At 47.9% G+C, this 8,293-nt stretch overlaps 1 pseudogene; it reads right to left on the bottom strand.

The window, feature by feature from the left end:
- Positions 1-7,404: 7,404 nt before the first annotated feature.
- Positions 7,405-7,520, bottom strand: LOC149434582 (U2 spliceosomal RNA; annotated as a pseudogene).
- Between the last annotated feature and the right edge of the window lie 773 nt (positions 7,521-8,293).

Here is an 8,293-nt window from a genome sequence, read left to right as displayed (position 1 = left end):
CCAAAGACATGCTGGTAGGTGAATTGGCTCCTGTCTATATTGTCCCTAGTATGTGTATGTATGAATGTGAGTTAGGGACCTTAGATTGTACACCCCTTGAGGGTTAGGGACTGATGTGAATGTACAATATATATGTAAAGTGCTGTGTAAATTGATGGTGCTATATAAGTACCTGAAATAAAAAAATAAGAGTGACAGAAAAAAAGACAAAGAGGTCCATTGAGTCTTCCTCATTTTTATGTATTCATTTTTTATGTATGTTTGGGTTTTTGTTTTTTTTTTAGTTCATTTAAAGTGTTGCTAAACCCACTACAGTGGGTAAAGCATGTTTGTTATACTCACTTTGAAACCTAAGGGGTTAATCCTCTGCATTGTGTAAAAACGCTGTTTGATCTTGACTTCTCTGATCCTCCCCTTCTTCCAGTGTCCCTCTCTTATCTCCTGATAAGACATATCTTGTGGAGTCACTCTGCACATGCTCAGTTTAGTGTGTATTGCTAGAGAGGTTTTTTTTTTATTTTTTTGGGAGGATGCATATGATCAGCACAGGGCCAATCAGCACTGGTCAGACAGAGGTCAGGGGTTCTGCATCCTCCTAGAGCAGAAAGAAAACCCCTCCTACAAACTTTAACCAGTGCTCTGCTGGACACTGATAGAAGACACAAGACTGCTCTAACTGCTGATGAGTAAAGGTATTTAGCAGTTTATATTTACTAAAATAATTGCATTTCCATGTTGTGTGTGCTGTGGGAGACCAGATATAGTGAATGCAGGGTCCAGAGAGAGAGCGGATATAGTGAATGCAAAGTCCAGGGAGACCAGACATATTAAATGCAGGGTCCGGGGAGACCGGATATAGTGAATGCAGGGTGCAGGGAGACCGGATATAGTGAATGCAGGGTCCGGGGAGACCAGATATAGTGAATGCAGGGTCCGGGGAGACCAGATATATTGAATGCAGGGTCCGGGGAGACCAGATATAGTGAATGCAGGGACTGGGGAGACCGGATATAGTGAATGCAGGGACCGGGGAGACCAGATATAGTGAATGCAGGGTCCAGGGAGACCAGTTATAGTGAATACAGGGTCCTGGGAGACTGAATATAGTGAATGCAGGGTCCGAGGAGAGAGCGGATATAGTGAATGCAGGGTCCAGGGAGACCAGACATATTGAATGCAGGGTCCAGGGAGATGAGATATAGCGGATGCTGGGTCCTGGGAGACCAGATATAGTGAATGCAGGGTCCGGGGAGACCGGATATAGTGAATGCAGGGTCCAGGGAGACCAGACATATTGAATGCAGGGTCCGGGGAGACCAGATATAGTGGATGCAGGGTCCGGGGAGACCAGATATATTGAATGCAGGGTCCGGGGAGACCAGATATAGTGAATGCAGAGACCGGGGAGACCGGATATAGTGAATGCAGGGTCCGGGGAGACCAGACATATTGAATGCAGGGTCCAGGGAGACGATTTATAGCGGATGCAGGGTCCGGGGAGACCAGACATTGAATGCAGGGTCCAGGGAGACCAGATATAGTGAATGCAGAGACCAGGGAGATCGGATATAGTGAATGCAGGGACCGGGGAGACCAGATATAGTGAATGCAGGGTCCGGGGAGACCGGATATAGTGAATGCAGGGTCCGGGGAGATCAGATATAGTGAATGCAGGGTCCGGGGAGACCAGATATAGTGAATGCAGGGTCCTGGGAGACCGGATATAGTGAATGCAGGGTCCGGGGAGACCAGATATAGTGAATGCAGCGTCCGGGGAGACCGGATATAGTGAATGCAGGGACCGGGGAGACCAGATATAGTGAATGCAGGGTCCGGGGAGACCGGATATAGTGAATGCAGGGTCCGGGGAGATCAGATATAGTGAATGCAGGGTCCGGGGAGACCAGATATAGTGAATGCAGGGTCCGGGGAGACCAGATATAGTGAATGCAGGGTCCTGGGAGACCGGATATAGTGAATGCAGGGTCCGGGGAGACCAGATATAGTGAATGCAGGGTCCGGGGAGACCGGATATAGTGAATGCAGGGACCGGGGAGACCAGATATAGTGAATGCAGGGTCCGGGGAGACCAGATATAGTGAATGCAGGGTCCGGGGAGATCAGATATAGTGAATGCAGGGTCCGGGGAGACCAGATATAGTGAATGCAGGGTCCGGGGAGACCAGATATAGTGAATGCAGGGTCCTGGGAGACCAGATATAGTGAATGCAGGGTCCGGGGAGACCAGATATAGTGAATGCAGGGTCCGGGGAGACCGGATATAGTGAATGCAGGGACCGGGGAGACCAGATATAGTGAATGCAGGGTCCGGGGAGACCAGATATAGTGAATGCAAGGTCCGGGGAGACCGGATATAGTGAATGCAGGGACCGGGGAGACCAGATATAGTGAATGCAGGGTCCGGGGAGACCGGATATAGTGAATGCAGGGACCGGGGAGACCAGATATAGTGAATGCAGGGTCTGGGGTTTAGTAACACTATAACTTTTTTGTCTGAGTATAGATCTATGTTTGGCCCAGGTAGGTTTGTATCCACTCACTTTTTACTGACTCAGTACAATTAGTGGATTCAAATATGTTTGGGACAAACATAGATACAGTATATATATATTTATTTATTTAAAAATCAGGAAAGATGTGATAGGAAACCTGGTCTTTTTTCTGTTGTCACTCTTCTATGTCTCACTCCATGTCATTGCAGAACACCTTGGCACTTTGCATCATCTAAACCAGGGATCTCCAAACTTTCTAAACAAAGGGCCAGTTTACTGTCCTTCAGTCTTTCCGAGGGTCGGACTGCGGCCAGTGGGAGTAGAAAAGGTCCTGACATCAGTGGGAAAGGAATAATGCCCCATTATTTGGTGTCAGTGGAGGGAATTCTGCTCCATCATTGATGTCATTGGATCCTATCATTTGTGTCACTAGGAGGAATTGTGCCCCATCGTTGATCACTGATCTAAACTGTACTGTATGTCTCCCCCCGACACCAACATCCTACAAGAACATTCCCCCTCCACTGTAAAATGACAGCAGAACTTTGACCCATTGTGCTGTCCTCCTGGTTATTGCTGAGCCCCTTTGACATCCACCAGTTCATAGGCTCCTGCTTAGTATGCCTTGCTGATGAACCTGGTCTGTGATATGGGCAAAGGAGGGGACAAGTGTAGAAGAATCAATGATTTTCTGCTTGGACAAGTAGCAAAAAAGGAATGGTGATGTCATTATCACCACCTCATCCAATCAGAGAACGTCTTGTATTTGTTGTAAAAATCCAGCAATCCCCTGTGATCAGTGTGCAGCGGGGCAGCAGTTGGCACCTGAGCAGGACCCAGAAGATCACACTTATCACTGTATTAGCAGTGACTGATAAAGTGATTTGCAGTGTTTTCTATGATGTCACAGTGGCCATCAGGTATGAGATCTGTACAGGTGCATCCCGAGGCAGGTGCGGCCCGCACGGGGTGACACCGAGCGCACGGGGTGACACCGAGCACGCGGGGTGACACCGGTCCCGCTCCACAAAAAGGTAAGTTGTAAAGCAAGCCAACGATCCTCACAAGATGGATCCGATCCACCCTGCGGGGATCGTCGGCTTACTTTACGACTTACCTTTTCGTAGAGTGAGTTCGGTGTCACCCCGTATAAGTTGCATGCCGACGATCCCCACAAGATGGATGGGATCTGCGGATTGGGGAGCAAAATGGATCGGACTCCGATCCATTATGCTCAATCCGCAGATCCGAACCATCCTGCGGGGATCGTCGGAGGGGGTGTCACCAAGTGTTACCGCACCGGGTGACACCAACCCTAGGGACACCCCTGGATCTGTATACTTACACTATGCCAAGCTGGCCCAATGTAAGTATACACTACGGCTCATACCTGGAGTTCAGCTTTAATACTGATCGCTCTTCCTTCCTTGTATTTCCTATTAGTGTCTCTCTGTTTGCACCCTTTCTATTTTCATTTCCATTGGTTACTTTGTTACTTCCTCCCAGCCAACAATCATACACAATACCCCAAGGTTACAAATGTGACTTCCCTGGGATAATTCATGTTGTGTGTACACCTAGCAGCGGAATGTACTTGTCCATTTGTTTATATGCTTTCTTTAACCCCTTTATGACCGGGGGCAGTTGTGCCTCGGCCTTTTGGCTAAGATCAAGTGTAGTGTCTGTTCTTATCAGTGTCCAGTAGGGGCGCTCCGCCGTCATTCTTGCTTTTAGGCAAGGATGGCTGGCTGTATAGCAAGAAGTTTTCCTGTCCCTTTAATAAATAAGGACAAGCTAGGCGAATGAATACATGAACATGACACCAGGGGCGTATTTACCACAAGGAAAACAAGGCACTTGCCTAGGGCGGCAGTTTTCAGGGGGGGCTGCACCCCCAGAAGAAGGGAAGAAAGAAGGGACGCATGCTATGGGAACCGGGTGGGATCCGAGAGAGGATGCAAGCTGCTTGATGGTGTATGTAGAGCTTGACTCTCATTCCTGGGGATGTCCGGAGCTGTAAAGATGAGTGCCTTTTTCTCTATCGCTGGGAGGGGGGGGGGGGTAGTGGAACGTTCTCCTGGGTGGGGGGCAGGGGTGTTGTTGGTCAGTGTCAGAAATGTCAGGCTCTCTCTGCGGAAGGGGGGGGTGGTGTTGGCCGGTGTCCATGGGGGCAGACGATTTTTGTGTTGCCTAGGGCAGCACATAACCTAAATACATTACTACATGACACCACCACATTGTGATTTATGTATGGCTGGCTTAACCACTTCCTGTCCGGGCGCTGTATATAAACGGCAAGACGGTGGCAGTGCAGGGGCAGGTTGCCATTCAAAAACGGCGCCCGTCATTTTGGATTGTGCGCCGGACACAGAGGAACACCGATCACTGTACGGGACCTCTGTGTGAGGTCCCGATCATGTGATCACTGATTGGCCAATCAGTGATCACATGCAGAGTAGTAAGCAAGATGTCACTTCTGACATCATTGCTTACCACATGTGAAATCTGTGAATGATCACAGAGATCAAAATGGTACAGGGCTATTCATAACAGACTTGTACCATGTGACAAGCTGTGACCAATCACAGCTCACACAGTATTTCTCAATGGCTGCAAGAATGCAGCCAGAGAGAAGGAGAGATGATTGCTTTTACAGCCTTTATGGGTGTAAAAGCAATCAGTGTAAAAAAAAAATCTTCATCACCCCCCACAAGTAGTACAGTGTCACTATGGCGACACTGTACTGCTAGGGTGACAGTATGTTAAAAAAAAGCATAAATAATAATATATAAAAAAAATAAAAATTTTAAAAAATGTAAAAAATTTTAATTTTTGGTTATAAACTAATTTTTTTTTTTTCTACTAAAAAGATAACTGAATAAATTTTGGCCAAGATTTATGAAGAAAGATTATTTATTTGCAAAATTTTATAAAAAAAACACTTTTTTTCAAAATTTGTGGACTTTTTCATTTATATAGCAAAAAAAAAAAAAATCCCAGCGGTGAATAAATACCACCGAAATAAAGTTTTATCTGTCTCGAAAAAATGCTAAAAAATTAATATGGGCGCAATTGTCATTCAAAGTGCGACAGCACTGAAAGCTGAAAAGTGTCCGGACATGAAGTGGTTAAAGGACTCTCTGGTTCCAATCTAGAATTGGGCTTTAATGGTGGGAGGTGGAGCAGCCTACTGCTCATGTGATTGCTGTGCTTGGTTTCTCTGCTGGCACCTGATCACTGCTCTGGGAAGAGGCTAAATAATATGTAAACCCAATATTTCATATTCCTGATCTGTGCCTGTTGTACTATATATTGTATGATAAAAGTATCCTGTTCTCTTTGTATTGATTCCTTTGTGTGAAATCTCTCATGTTCACTCTGCTTTCCTATTAAAAACTGACCACACCAGGCATGAGAGCACAGCGTGGTCAGTTTTCTGGCTGTGCCTGCTCTCCTCGAACGATTAGACTTGTCCTGACATGCCCCACTGCACAGCCATTCACAGGGAAGATCAGTTTGCTGTTCTTTCTCCTCCCCCACTTCTCTATGCAGCTGAGAACAGAAGGTATGCGTTTACTTAAAAAAAGGGGTGGGGGGAGTATTTATGATGTTTTTACATCTATACACAAATGTTTTGCCTTTCACTTCTATTTCAAATTGTATGGTGAGGGTTCATGTAAACTTGATATTCTGTTGAGCAACACAATGCAAGGACATAGCAAATGCTATTATTGACCGCAGGGGCGGACTGACAACTCATGTGGTCCCCGGGCAATAGGGGATCATGGGGCCCCTGTGTCCTTGCCCAAACTCAAAAAAGCCTATGAAAAAGGTACCAGGGGAATCTCATGGGGCCCCCCCCTGACCCCGGGCCCTCGGGCAGTGGCCGAATTTCCAAACAGTCAGTCTGCCCCTGGTTGGCCGTGAGCAGGGGCGGACTGACAACTCATGGGGTTCCCAGGCAATAGGGGATCATGGGGCCCCTGTGTCCTTGCCCAAACTCAAAAAAGCCTATGAAAAAGGTACCAGGGGCATCTCATGGGGCCCCCCTTTTTTTTTTTTGTCCGCAAACGTGCAAACTACAACGAAAAACCCGTAAGTGTTTCACAAAAAAGTGCAAGTGCAAAACACCACCAAAAAGTGCACTTAGGGGTGTGCTTTGTCCTACCCCCGAAGGGGTTGGACCACTATCCTGATCCCCCTGGATCCTGACGGAGACAAGGTTCCCATTTGGTCCTCCTGGCCAAAAGGCCTGGTGGACCACCGTTCCTTGTGTCCAGCCGAAGCCGGACACCCAGTACTTGGTCAGGGGGCTCTCCCGAAGAGAAAACCCCCAGGGATCAGGGGAGGAAGGAACCAAAAGGCCACACATCCTCCCCCTAGACTTCAGGGCAGGCCCGAGGACCCACACCCTCCATCCTGTGAGAAAAACACACACATAAGTAAAAAGTGACAAACGTGGGAGTGAAAAAAATAAATTAAATAAATAAATATATATATACAAAAATAAAAAAGTGGTCGTGCCAAATTGTGCACTGACCAGGCCCTGAGACCTGTAACAAAAATTGCCCAGAACTTAGCCAAAAGGCCCGGTCCTAGAGGCGCAGTGCAAAAAGTGTTTAAACTCAGTGACCATGTGCTCTTTTGCAACGTGGAGTCCCACACCCAAGTGCTACTCAGAGCACCCCTGAGGCGACTACTCAGGGGGCACTGTGTTTGCGGACTCTCTGCCTTCCCAGCCCCTGGCCAGAGAAGGTAGATCCGTCCAAATCAGGAGGTACTGGGTCCTTCAGATGTTCCAAAGGGGAATTACTCCCAGGCCCCAGCTTAACTTGTGGGCTCCCGGTTTCTGTTCCCCCCGTAATAGCCATCCAGACCCCCATCATACCAGTGAGGGTACTATAAAACAGACATCCCCGCAAAGCTAGAATGGCAGGGAGCACCCCCACTGGACACTGATAAGAACAGATACTACACTTGATCTTAGCCAAAAGGCCGAGAAGCGAGATCTCATGGGGCCCCCTTTTTTTAAGTCCGCAAACGTGCAGCTATAACGAAAAAACCCGTAAGTGTTCACAAAAAAGTGCAAGTGCAAAACACCACACAAAAAGTGCACTTAAGGGTGTGCTTTTGTCCTACCCCCGAAGGGGTTGAACCGTTACCCTGATCCCCCGGGGCACGAAGCTCCTGACAGGGACAAGGTTCCCATTTGGTCCTCCTGGCCAAAAGGCCTGGTGGACCACCGTTCCTTATGTCCAGCCGAAGCCGGACATCCAGTACTAGGTCAGGGGGTTCTCCCGAAGAGAAAACCCCCTAGGGACAGGGGAGGAAGGAACCGTATGGCCACACATCCTCCCCCTAGACGTCAGGGTAGGCCCGAGGACCCACACCCTCCATCCTGTGAGAAAAAACACACACAAAAGTAAAAGGTGACAAACGTGGGGTGAGGAAAAATAAATAAATAAATAATTAAATAAATCTATAAAAATAATAAAAAGTGTCGTGCCCAAATTGTGCACTGACCAGACCCTGAGGCCTGTAGCAAAAAAATTGCCCAGAACTTGACCAAAAGGCCCGGTCCTAGAGGCGCAGTGCAAAAAGTGTTTAAACTCGGTGACCATGTGCTCATTCACAACATGGGGTCCCACACCCAAGTGTTACTCAGTGCACCCCTGAGGCGACTACTCAGGGGGCACCTAGTTTGCGGACTCTCTGCCTTCCCAGCCCCAGGCCAGACCAAGGTAGACCGTCCAAATCAGGAGGCAACTGGGTCCTTCAGA

This window comes from Staurois parvus, unplaced genomic scaffold, assembly GCF_062004578.1.
Source record: "Staurois parvus isolate SC_StPar_1 unplaced genomic scaffold, SC_StPar_1.0 ptg001731l, whole genome shotgun sequence".
Classification (NCBI taxonomy): domain Eukaryota; kingdom Metazoa; phylum Chordata; class Amphibia; order Anura; family Ranidae; genus Staurois; species Staurois parvus.
The sequence above is the reverse complement of the archived record's forward strand: the minus strand, read 5'-3'. Positions and strand labels throughout refer to the sequence as shown.